This window comes from Drosophila erecta, unplaced genomic scaffold (assembly GCF_003286155.1).
Source record: "Drosophila erecta strain 14021-0224.00,06,07 unplaced genomic scaffold, DereRS2 tig00000021-arrow-pilon, whole genome shotgun sequence".
In the NCBI taxonomy this organism is placed as follows: domain Eukaryota; kingdom Metazoa; phylum Arthropoda; class Insecta; order Diptera; family Drosophilidae; genus Drosophila; species Drosophila erecta.
In genome coordinates, this window is record NW_020825198.1 from 23,444,016 (window position 1) to 23,458,088 (window position 14,073).

At 39.6% G+C, this 14,073-nt stretch overlaps 1 protein-coding gene across 1 annotated transcript in view; it reads left to right on the forward strand.

Annotated features, from left to right (window-relative positions):
* LOC26526860 (protein argonaute-3) overlaps positions 1 to 14,073 on the forward strand; it is a 75,167-nt gene that overhangs the window by 21,402 nt on the left and 39,692 nt on the right. The window lies entirely within an intron of this gene.

The following is a 14,073-nucleotide window of genomic DNA, read 5'->3' on the forward strand; positions in this document are numbered from 1 at the left end:
TAGAGTCGTTGAAAAGTATGTATATTCTTGATCAGGATCTTGATATCCGTCTGTCCGTATGAACGCCTAGATCTCAGGAACTACAAACGCTAGAATGTTTAGATTAAGCATGCAGCTTCTAGAGACATAGAGAGTGTTTCCAAATGTTGCCACGCCCACTCTAACGACCACAAACCGCACAAAACTGTCACGGCTACACTTTTGAAAAATGTGATATTTTTTCAGTTTTGTATATACATATGTATGTATGTAATTTTGTATCGCTATGCAAAAAAAAAAAATTTGCCATGCCCACTCCTACGCCCACAAATCGCCCAAAACTGTCACCTTCACACTTTTAAAAAATGTGATATTTTTTCATTTTTAAATGTATATTGTAAATTTCTATAGACTTGCCAGGCCCACAAACCGCCCAAAACTGTCACGCCCACACTTAAAAAATGTGATATTTTGTCACTTTTTTATATACTAGGTTTTGGAATTAATTCATAGCGTTTTACGAACGATGGCGCTAGCCAACTATTCATAGTCACACAGACAAAAGTAAATACTCTCCTGGAAGCTACTGACATTAGCGCATCTTCACCAGTATATGACATTGCCTTATTGTGTTCATAGCAATTGTTGTGCAGTATCAAACATGTCGAAGTTTGTGCCTGAAAAATCGTTTTTTTCGGGGAGCGTTACTTCATTATTTTAACATGAAGAAAAAAGAATATACGGTGAACATGCTCTCGCTGAGAAAACATGCAGAAAGTGGTTTGCGCGGTTTAAAAGTGGAAATTTTGACTTGGAAGACAAAGAACGTCCTGGACAACCGAAAAAGTTCGAAGATGAAGATTTGGTGACGTTTGCTCGATGAAGACCCGTGCCAAACACTTCTGGAGATGTCCACATCACTTGGAGTCGACTTTTCGACGGTCGGAAAACGCCTCAAAGCCATAGGAATAGTACAAAAACAGGGAACGTGGGTTCCATATGAGTTGAAGCCAAGGGACGCCAACGGCGTTTAACCACCTGTGAGATTCTTCTTCAACGGCAGATAAGGAATAAGGATTTTTGCTTCGAATAGTCAGAAAAAATCGTGGGTCTTACCCGGTCATGCATCGACATCATCTTCCAGGCAGAATATTCATGGAAAGAAGATCTTACTGTGCATTTGGGGGGATCAACTCGGCGTTATTTATTATGTATTGCAGGAAAAGCGGGCGCAATATAAAGATCGTCACGACAAAGTAATTTTGCTTCATGTCAATGCAAGACCCCATGTTGCGAAAGTCGTGAAAACTTATTTGGAAACGCTGAAATGGGAAGTTTTGCCCCACCCGCCATATTCAGCGGACATTGCTCCATCCGATTATCATTTGTTCCGATCCATGGCGCATGGCTTGTCAGAGCAGCGCAAACTACGACGTGACCACAAATTGGATCGATTCATTCATCGAATCGAAAGAAGAATTTTTTCGACGCGGTATTCGAACTTTACCAGAATAATGCTACTGTAATGATACCCTCATAATAAATCACGAAACTTTGCAAAAAAGCGCTACGAATTAATTCGAACACCTAGTAATTTGTAAATTTCTATAGATTTGCCAAAATACTTTTGCCACACCCACTCTATCGCATTGGATAGAATATTTTTTCCCCGGCCAGTGTGATCGCCCAAACAAAAAGTTTGTTTTGGCTAGAGTATTGCTTTTTTCTGCTTCATTTACAATTACACTTTGTGTCCGATGAGTATGCTCAGATGCTACTAATCAAAACATAGGATCTGTGTTAGAGCTTGTTGAACGAAGGACATACACACTGTACCAAAAAAAATTTTATATTCGGTTAATATTTTTCGGTATATGGTTTTTTCGGTTTATTCAAAGATACAATAAAGTTCCGAAACAGTTTTAAAAAAGTTTTACAACAAAAGATATTAAATTAGCATTTGAGAAAGCTGTGGGTGTGATCCAATCTCACGAATACAGTGACGCCATACTTATATTCGAAATAATGAATTGGTATCAAAGAATTTTCAAAAGATAAACCCATTCATTTCGTGATTTCTGTGAGTTGGAGGTCCGGTTTTAAAAGCCCCTATCCGGTAATATCTATCTATCTACCGGTAATACCTATCTCGTAGTTGTCATCGAAAAGCTTACAGTATGTTGCAACATACGTGTTATAGTACACGTTACGAACAAAAAAAAATATGGTTTTTAAATGCTCATGAAGTCTCCCGTCGATTGTTCTATAGATTTAAATCGTATGATTTCATTTATTTGGTCAAAGCGTGCGTCTCGCAATTCTGCCATCTTATTGGCCAGTGAATCAAATATCTTTTGTAACAAATATCCTTTTGCTGATTTTCGCCGGCTTGCTCGGCTAATCCATTATGTATGCCCACCTGCACTACCTGCTTAAGCAGGGCCTACTCTGCTGTTCACTGGTGTCAACGTTCTTATTAGGTCCTCGCCCTTGAATTCTGAGTCGCTAGGGTATGGTTGTTTTCTCTTATACTCAAGGAATGGTGGGCTTATCAGGCGTTAATTTCGGAATGTCTTTATCTAAAGTTAAATTCTAAAATTAAAATCACCTTCCCTCAGGCTTCTATAGTCAACATTACCCTCGAGAAAAAGTTAATGAAAAAGTTAACCGAATTTAAATACTTTGAAGTTTATCAACTTTAAACTTTGAGTTCTTGAGCAGCATTATCCAGATGACTTCATTATGAGCTTTAGCCGCAATCGGTTAAAGTGAGTCGATTCATCCATAAGAAGAACCTCTGATTTGATGGTTGTTCATTTTCTTAAAAGAGATCCATTATCAATCTCTACTCCCATCAAGGCGGCACTAAAACACCCCTGGTAACTAACTTGGACATAACCTTCGACCTTCTTTTGGATCAAAGTTCTCTTCGCATTACCGCTTCATTTCCAACAAAAATTTCAGCTATCACCAAATGAAGTTACTTGATTTAATTTATACCAGTTCTGTTCTTAACTCTTCAATTGCTCTCGCCGAATTTACTAGTACTAGTACATGCTGAACAGGATGAACATCACCAGTATTATGTTTTAGCATTGAGTTTCTAAATTTTCTACCTTCTCTGAATTTAATTTCTGAATTAAACTTATATATGTCGGAGCATAATTTTGCATGTGTTAGTATATGGGTATTCTGGTAGTGTATTTCATCATAATGGAAATATTGAATCAGCCTCTATTTGCGCAGTTATTGGTTGCCTGTAGTTTGTAGTTTTTGGGAAGAACCGTTTTAGCGCGGCGCCAGCGTGTTGTCGCTGACGCCGAGTGTTGTTCGATGGTAAGCACGGAGAAGAAGAGTGCGACACAAGGCAGTTGTGCGTAGTACTTCAGTGCATTATGGCGAATAACAACGAAACTGCGACATCAGAAGTGGGATCGGGCTCGCTACCTGATATGTCTAGTGAACCATGGCGGTTTTTAATGGAAATGCAAAATAGAAACTTTATTGAGCTTGTTAAAACACTGCAAACAACGACATCCGAAACAACAAATAAAAATTCGGTAGTGCTACCCAAATTCAACGCAGACGGTGCTGGCGTCGATGCAACGGCGTGGTGCTCTACAGTGGACATAATTTTCGCAGAAAACACCATAAAAGGCAGCGCGTTGGTGATGGCTTTGAGTGCAGCGATGGAAGGTAGTGCTTCGCAGTGGCTTGCTCAAATTTGTTATCCTGGCATAACTTGGGCCGAATTTAAAGAACTTTTCGTTCAACGTTTTGCCAGTGCGGAAACTCCAGCGGCTATGTTTTTGGCAATGCTGGCAGATTGTCCAACTGACGGTGAATGCCTTTCCAATTATGTTAGTCGCATGATGACGTCACTTATTACGAAATGGCGTGATATGAATGTGGAGGAAATTGCAGCTTCAGTAACGCTTGCTAAGATGGCACATGTGGATAGCAGATTGCAGCGATGGACATTTACTTCAAATGTACGGACCAGAAGTGAATTGCAAACAGAGCTTAAAGCATTTACCTTCAACAAAAGGAAGAAAACTCTGCAAGAAGAAGCGGCTCCGTCTGAAATAAGATGTCATTTCTGTGGAAAACTAGGCCACAAGATGATCGAATGCAGAATTAAACAGCAGCAAAATCTTTCATCTCGTGCTAAGGACAGCAACGATAGAAGCGCAGTTGGTCACCATCAAAAATCGGATGTAACCTGTTTTAACTGTTGAGAACGTGGCCATATTTCAACATATTGCAGTAAACCGAAGAAAAAGGCACGCTTCAGGAAAAAAAGGGCGGAACTTTGTGAAGTTGTTGAACCCAAGGGCGAGATGGTTCATCAGTGCGAGACATATCCAATAACTTTTGACTCTGGATCGGAATGTTCTTTAATTAAACAAAAGCTAAGTAACAAATTTGTTGGTAAAAGAATTAACAATGTAGTGCTGTTGAAAGGTATTGGCAATGGTAGTATTTGTAGCACATTGCAAATACTTAGTAACGTAAATTAACAACTATTGTTTCATGTTTTGGACGATGTGCATTTAAGAAATGATACCATTATTGGTCGAGAAGTGTTGTTCTCAGGATTTAATGTAATAGTATCACCTGGTCAATTTGAAATTATCAGATCAAAAACTGTAAATTATTGTTCAAATGATAAACAACTTTGCGAGTTGAATGCTAATCTTGTTGGTGAAGATATGAGGAGGTTAAAGAGTCTAATGGGAAAATACTCAAAATCTTTTATTAACGGAATTCCTTTGTCTGGGGTTAGCTCAGGGGAAATGAAAATTAAATTGGTAGACCCAAATAAAATTGTTCAAAGAAGACCATATAGGCTTAGTCCAAATGAAAGAGAGTTGGTGCGTGAAAAAAATTAAGGATCTATTGGAGTGTAAGATTGTAAAACCGAGCTGCTCACCCTATGCAAGTCGAACGCACTATGAGCACCTTAAAGAACTTATTGACTGCAGTTGAGACTAGCAGCCGCGCTTGGCAAGATGCGTTGGGAGAGGTTCAATTAGCGTTAAACTGTACGGTTAGTAAAGCAACCAAGGCAAGTCCCTTAGAACTGTTTATTGGTTGCTTCCACCTTGCGATACGGCAGACGAGATTGATTTGACAGAGGTGGGAGCGCAGGCAGTTCACAATATTTCAGCTGCAGCAGCATATAGCAGGAGCCAATTTGATAAAGGAAAAGCCAAAGTTGTTAAATGTCAAGTTGGAGATTTCGTGTTGTTGAGAAGTGAAGAAAGGCATCAAACAAAGTTAAGTCCGAAGTTTGGAGGGCCTTTTGAAATAACCGAATTGTTGGAGGGGGATAGATATATGCTCAGGTCGTTGACGAACAATAGAAAATATAAATATGCTCACGATGACATAAGAAAAATGCCAGATTGGCAAGTACAAGAAGAATTAGAAAAATGTAAAAAGAATTTAAATGAAATGGTTGAAAATGAAGCTGTTGAAAGAGACAGTAATGAAGAAATGGAAAATGAAGCTGTTGAAAGAGACAGTAATGAAGAAATGGAAAATGAAGCTGTTGAAAGAGACAGTAATGAAGAAATGGAAAATGAAGCTGTTGAAAGAGACAGTAATGAAGAAATGGAAAATGAAACTGTTGAAAGAGACAGTGATGAAGAGATGGAAAATGAAGCTGTTGAAAGAGACAGTGATGAAGAGATGGAAAATGAAGCTGTTGAAAGAGACAGTGATAAGGAAATGGAAAAGAAAGCTGTTGAAAGAGACAGTAATGAAATGATTAGAATATAAGCTTTAGCAAGTGACACTGCGGAGGCCTGAAGGGCTTATAATGAAATTTATAATAATAAGCACAAGTGAGCACAAGTGCAAAACAATTGTTTTGATCATGGCGTGTGGCGTATTAGATATTGTAATGAAATGATGAATGAATTATGTTAAAAAGTTTTGTATTGCTCTAGGAATGATATTGAGGTGTGAAATTTAATTTGTTAATGTAAGTGTAATTTGAAAATGGTTTTGTTGCATTACAGAAAAAGCATTATGATAATATTTCACGAGGTCGTGTAATGGTCAGGATGGCCGTGTCGGAGCATAATTTTGCATGTGTTAGTGTATGGGTATTCTGGTAGTGTATTTCATCATAATGGAAATATTGCATCAGCCTCTATTTGCGCAGTTATTGGTTGCCTGTAGTTTGTAGTTTTGGGAAGAACCGTTTTAGCGCGGCGCCAGCGTGTTGTCGCTGACGCCGAGTGTGGTTCGATGGTAAGCACGGAGAAGAAGAGTGCGACACAAGGCAGTTGTGCGTAGTACTTCAGTGCGATCGGAACTCACTGCGCTAGCATTATGGCGAATAACAACGAAACTGCGACATACTATTAATAATTCCATTGTATCATTACATTGGGTCTCCATACTATCGAATGCTTGCCCTAAAATGAGCTATAACAACTTTTTATCGGCCACTATATCGACTATTGACAGCTATTCTTCATCAAAGGTGCAACGTTTTTACAAGATGCCGTTGTAAACAAAAGGCCTTTAAAGGTTACAAAATCTTAGAAACATATTTTATAAAATGTTTTTCTAATGATGGGGAAAGGTATAGACAACACAAAAGAGAATTTAAGCATCTGAATAAATTCGTATGTATTCAGTTTACATCCGATGTTGAATATAGCCTTAAAAGCCAACCCTTACATATTCTGGTGCTTTATTGATTCCATAAAGAAGTCTTCGTTTGACATATGGGAACATTTCAGCTAACTCTAATGTGGCATCTTTAACAATTGCTCCCTAATTTTCTACTAACTTTGAGTCGACTGTTCCCTGGAATGACCAAAATATTTTAGGCAATATTCCGAATCCCTAATATTGGGTCGCTAGATATTACTGATGACGACATTGCTGATGCGATATTGCACTTTAATGATTCCCCTAAACCCGACATTGATGGAGTCTCCTCCTTTTTTCTTAAAAGCTGCATTTCGAGCTCTTTTTCTCCCTCTCAGGATGCTTTTTTCGTCTTCATTATCCACTTGGAAAATTGCTAGGATCTTGGCGATACCCAAAAATGGTCTCCAACTTCAGAACAATTGCTCAAATCACCAATATTGCTAAGCTTATTGAAAGGATAGCTTGTAAAAAAAGAGTCTTCCTAATTCCTGCTTACATCGATTCCAATCAGCATGGGTTTATGCCTGGGCGCTCAACTACTACCAACCTAGCCACCTTCTCTAAGCCCTGCATGCATGCCTTTGAAGCCCATTCTCAGGTTAATTCGGTGTACACAAATTTCGCTAGACGCTTAAACAAAGCTTGTCATTTCGCGTGGCATTCACTTTTCCTTTGTGTACCCGTTACAAGTTTTACGTAGAGTAAAACGGTATACTAGATTCGCTGAAAAGTATGTAACATACTTATGTTGACATATATGTTGACATACATATGTTGAAGAAAGCCTTTCCGACTAAATGAATATATATGCTTGATCAGGATCAATAGCCGAGTCGATCCGGCCATGTCGATCTGTCCGTCTGTTTGCAGACAGCCCAAAACGGAAATGCTCACACTATTGAACAAATTTTAAGTTTTTTTATTAGTTAGTCGCCTAGATGAACTGAATACCCACTATTCCGCCCACAAACCGCTTAAAACTAAACACACCTTAAAAAATTTAAATATTTTTTTAATTCTTTTTTTTCCGCAATTTTTACCCATATTCCACAATATGATGAAATTTTTCGTTCGCACTTCCACTAGCTGAGTAACGGGTATCCCATAGTCGGGAAACTCGACTATAGCATTCTCTCTTGTTAAATTTAAAACATCATATATGGTAAATATGAGTTATCATCCCGAGATCAGTAGAGCTACTTCTAGACTTCCTCAAGGTAGTTCTCTTGGTCCTTTGCTTTTCATTACTTTTACCAATGTTATACATATGTTCATGCTTACAATTTTCTAATTACCTGCTGTAAGCAGATGATCTATATGACAATTAACACTATTAGTGACAGTTTCTTGCATGTGGATGATATGAACCGAATTTGCAACTGGTGCTCTAAAAATATTTCTTGTTAGCTTGGATTTTTGACCTGGGAGTACTTTCTGAGAGGAAATTCTAGTTTTCTGCGCACTTGAATTAGATTCCTCCGAAACCGTATTCAGTGTTTGGGTTTCTTGGGCGAAAAACTATGCAGTTAGAGTTCCTTACTCCCGTGTATTATGTGCCGATGCTGCATTCGTCCGTTCTAGGGTGGAGTACGCTTTCATTATTTGAAATGAAATGTTCACTTCACCCCCTGCATTTTTCTGATTCCCGTCCATCATATAGTATTGTTTCGTATTGTCTAGTATTGTCTCGTCCATACCTGCTCATTAGAGGACCGGCGTTCGATAGTTGTTATTTATGTTTTTAACTGTCTGAACTATTTATGCGCGAAATAAACCTTGAAATTAAATCTTGAGGTCCTTGCATTTACTTAACTGTCTTCCTGCAAGCATTCGCTTTAGTTGGGGAGCTGATTGGCTTAAGATGGAGAAGGTAAATCTCACTATTACAATGCGGGATTCAGGAGGTGTGGTGCGAGGACGCGACGAACGTAAAACGTAGTCTCACAGCTAATGACGAAGTTGTAGGTAATTTGGTCTCCAAGATCGCTGATACGTTTAAGATTGGTAGACTAAGTTGGTGTAGAAACGGTAGACGGAGAAGTTGTGCTCAGTAACATTGATTTTAGCCATTGCTGGTACTGCCGGTGACTTCTGCAATGCCCCATAGAGATGTCCTTTTTGCCATTCAGGCCTAGTTGGTAGTTCAGTATTATTAGGAATGTTAAAAATGTTAGAAAGTTATTTAGTGTTAACCGGACAAGGCAATGACCGAATGTCCGAGGCCCAGCAGCAGCCAATTCGCTGACACATCGTTGCATAGTTGGCTAACTTATTTATATAGCTTATAATTTATGTTAGCTTTAAGGAATATTTTCAAGTTCAGTATGATTTTGACTTCAACAAGTAAACAGCAGAAGCTCGTAAACATAAACAAAACATAAACATAAAAGCATAAACAAAAAAGACTAGTGGTTAAAAAAAGGATAGTTTCCTCTGAGCGACGGCTCCAACTCCTTCCCCCTAGTGAAGCTCGACAATTACCCTATCTCTGGATAAACAGTGACAATTCACTTTCTGTGGCTATCCGAAACGCATGAACGGAAACTTGTGGACGTCCGCCTGCCAGCTTTTGAAACCTGTGCAGCCAATCCTCCCACATCTGCGGACAGCGTGAAGCGGCAGCGTTTCAGCGGCCGTTTTCAAGCTCAGTGAAATATTGCTTACCAGCTCAACCCATTAATACAACCACCGACGTGATTAGAATAAATTAATTTATATATTAGTTTGGCAAATATCTCCCTTCCGCCTTTTTGTCTTTTGAATTTCGCGGCTATGTACAAAGCGCTACAGAGCTCGTATCTGGCAATATTATACATAATTTGAAAGGTCTTGACATAACCTACAAAACGACGCTATGCATGATTAGTTTGGATATTGTGTTCAACAGTTATAGACGTGTAAACATGGAGTTGACTAACGCCGAAATTCGCGCTATTTTAAAGTTTTCCTTCGTTAAAGGCAAATCCGCCAGAGAAACGTTCCGTGAGATTAATGGTGTTTTGGGGGATGGTACTCTATCACTTCGAACCGCGGAGGAATGGTTTCGACGATTCAGAGCCGGTGAAAACGACACCATGGATAAGCCAGCCGGCGGAAGACCTGTGACGACAAATACCGATCAAATCATGGAATACATCGAGTTAGACCGGCATGTGGCATCTCGTGACATCGCCCAGGAGATGGGAGTTAGTCACCAAACCATTTTAAACCATCTGCAGAAGGCTGGATACAAAAAAAAGCTTGATGTTTGGGTGCCGCATGATTTGACGCAAAAAAACCTTCTGGACCGAATCAACGCCTGCGATATGCTGCTGAAACGGAACGAACTCGACCCATTCTTGAAGCGGATGGTGACTGGCGACGAAAAATGGATCACATACGACAATATCAAGCGAAAACGGTCGTGGTCGAAGGCCGGTGGCCAAGCCGGGATTGACGGCCAGGAAGGTTTTGCTGTGTGTTTGGTGGGATTGGAAGAGCTGCTCCCATATGGCCAGACGCTTAATTGTACCATCTACTGCGAACAACTGGACCGCTTGAAGCAGGCGATCGACCAGAAGCGTCCAGAATTGGCCAACAGGAAGGGTGTAGTGTTCCACCAGGACAACGCCAGACCACACACTTCGTTGATGACTCGTCAGAAGCTACGGGAGCTCGGATGGGAGGTTTTATCGCATCCACCATATAGCCCGGACATAGCGCCAAGTGATTACCACCTGTTCCTGTCCATGGCGAATGCCGTTGGTGGTGTAAAGTTGAACTCAAAAGAGGCTTGTGAAAAGTGGCTGTCCGAGTTCTTCGCAAATAAGGAGGGGGGCTTCTACGAGGGAGGTATTATGAAGTTGCCATCTAGATGGAAACAGATTATCGAACAAAACGGCGCATATTTGAACTAAATCCGATCACTGTAACACTTTTTATAAAGCATTGAATAAAGAGCAAAAAAGCGGAAGGGAGATATTTGCCAACCTATTATATGCATGATTACAGAGTAATATGTTCTGACTATAATACACATTATTCTAATATCTTAAATATCTTTTTAGGCAATTCGGAACTAACTATTTATGCACAAAATTAGATCTTAATGATTTTAATATATTTTTTTTTCTTGTTTTTACTGCATACATATATCGCGTCTATGCGCTCCAGTGGGTTAGGTGGAGGGGTGGACGTAGGAGGGCGCAAAACTGGCTTGCAGTTTGCTAATACCTCGGAAAAAATTTATGTCATCTTCGGAAAGAAATAAAGCAATTACATAATAGTTACTTGCTCGATGTGCACGATTATACTCGGAATTCGATATATCATTCTGTTCTGACTTGTCTGATAACTCGATAACAAGTGATTTACAGTACCTAAATACGGTGGATGGGAACTCTTCAACAATGGTGTGTTGAATAACTCCCAGAATGGGGAGTACTCAATATATTTCATTTTATACATATATCTTGACCACGTCTTGCAAAACTTGCAATAGGGAGTCCCTGTTTACGAAGTTTATGACCTTATTTTTCAATAGCACTAAAGTCTTGACCAATGACTAAATAAACAAAAATTATATACATCGTAGACATACAGAAACATTTTTGACAGAAACATCTATGTCTTTGCGGTTGTTTTCAGCCTGTATTATCTGGTGAAACCAGATCCAAGGTTGTTATTACAGAAATTATTGGAATCGGTTACTTGTCGTCTTCGGTTATTTTTAGCTTACTGAAGCCGAAACTACTTGTTTTTTCTGTCCATTCTTGTCAACTCCTATTTTGTCAACTACCCATATAGGATCATTTTATGGGATCGCGACAAAGACTCATAGGGCCGGTTTATTCTTGAGTTTATCATCCTATTTATCATCCAATTGGAACATTGGACATCAACAATGTTTATGAATTATACGTCATCAAATTATACGTCATATTAAATTATAATAGTACTTTAGTCAAATTTTGTATTGATCTTAAGAAAGTCATCCCCCACGTTTCCTACAAGTTCCGTTAGGCATTTCTAAAAAATAAATGTGGTTTTAATGTACTATTATGTAATTCGGGTTTCGCCCGGAACAGGCATTTCAACGCACGCTTTGGTTGAATATAGTTTTTTGCGGCTCCGGTATCTACCAAATGGACTTTTCACTTTTATTTGACGAGATAAACCAGCGCACGAGTCGATACCATGACAGGCTGGAGCGCCACAGAAATCGACTTGCCAGCGGTCTAAACAGATCTCGCCCACCAAGGAGGCTCAACAGAAGGCAACCGAGGGACCTCATTTCCCGATCTCATTTGAGATCCTTATCATAAATTAGTTGTTATCTGTGATTGTTATGTTATTGTTAAAATTTTGTTAAATTGATAATAACCTATGTAAGAATGAATAAAAGGCGATGCCCTCGCAGTAGCGAGTCAGTTAGATTCAAACACCCGAATTGAACTCATTAAGTGTACGCATTAGTTTATAGTGTGAACATTTTGGTCCTTCGAGAAATTCTGTTGTTTCCCCCCACCAGTGGTAAGAAACACAGAAGAAAAAAAACCAGCGCTTCAAAGTAAAAAGAGCAAGGTTATTCGAGTGATTCTGTTGTTTCCCCCACCAGTGGTAAGAAACACAGAATAAAAGACCACATTGAAACAGTGAAACATTGTGTTCTTGCTTTTCCTTGGCTGATCAATCAGCTGTGAGTCGAGGCACAGCTAGGTCAACTGGGCGACCAATCAAAAAATCCTCCAACGGATCACGCCAAAGAATATAAGCAGAAAGCACAAAAAAGTCACAGTGATTGTTTTCCCAACATGTTGTCGGAAAGATCTGTGAAATTGATGCAAGACCAAGGAGAGCTGCAGAACAAAATACTGCAAGCAATCAAGGAAAAGGCATCTATACCAGCAATAGAAGCATTGGTAGTCCGATTTACTACTAACCACAATGCGCTGGTAAAATTGGGAGTTGGCAATCATCAATATTTTAATGATAAAATATTTATTAAAACTATGGATGCTATCAAGGCCTACAAGGAGTCACAATTAAAGGTAGAAACACTTGAAGAGATAAATATACCAAGCGGATCAAAATTATCTGATACCGCATCAGCTCGGAGCTCCAGTCCAGTTGATAATCTGGTTCAACTGGTGGATAGAAGAGCGGACAGGGTGAGACAACAGATGAGCCTAATCTACGAAACCCTAGATAGTTCAAGTGAGATTGAACTAGTCAAGCAGCTGGCAATGATGAAAAGTCATTGGTCCAACGTGACGGACACACTGAAACTGCTTGAAAACAAGTATGACAGAACTGTCTTTGATCAAGATGAGGCAGACATTCTGCAATCTGAAGATGCCGCACTAGAGATGGTACTTCAAATGAAGTTGGAACAGTTCAAAAGTTCCAACTACGACGTGCCAGAACTCCCAAAAGTGGACCTTCCAACGTTCAATGGAAATGCGAAGGAATGGCCAACATTTTTCGAGCTGTTCTCTGAACTAATAGACAGCAGGAAAGATCTCAGCAACACAAGGAAGCTGGGATATTTAAGAGCCTGCTTAAAAGGAGAAGCTCAAATGGTGGTTAGCCAACGGGATCACCGGCTAGCTATACAGCAGCGTGGGAGCTTATCTGCAAACGCTATGAGAATAGCAGAAAAATATTCTCCCAACACTTCAACAAATTAATGGAACTGGAGTGCTTGCTGCTCCATGATGAGAAAAATTTAAGGAAGTTTTTGGACACTGCGACCGAGAGCATATTCATCATAAAGGAAAAAGGAAAAATAGCTCTGCTGACGTAATTTTAGTAGAAATTCTACTGCGGAAATTTTCGCCAGAAGCCTTGCAGCTGTATGAACAGCATGTAAAAAAGGCAAGAGCTATACAGTCCTTACAAGACGTACTGGAGTTTATTGAGCAACAATACAACTCAGTAAATGCCATTATTAAAAATACCGCTCAGCTTGCTACAAGAAAAGTGCAAGTTAGATCGTGTACCTTTTGCTCTAAGGATGGCCACGATATGATAAAGTGTCTCAAATCAGAGCACAATCAATCGAAAAAAGAAAAGAATTCGTTCAAAAGAACAGCATGTGCTTTAGATGCTTTGGAAAGCATAATGCTACCGAGTGCAGAAAGGAAATTACATGCAATCGATGCTCCAAAAGACACAACAGCCTTCTTCATGAAGACACAAAACGCAGTATCAACAGCAATAGCTTTAACCAAGGCCAAGACACACTATTGGCTACAGCTGTTGTTTTAGTGAAAAACAAAGCTGGAGGTTATAACGAGTTGAGGGCGCTTATTGACGGTGGATCCCAGAAGACGCTGATTTCAGAGGAAGCAGCACAAGTATTAAGGATTCCCAGAGTAAGGAGTATCAACAAAGAGTGGAAGGGCTACAGGCTAGCAGATCCACGATTCAACGAGCCAAGCA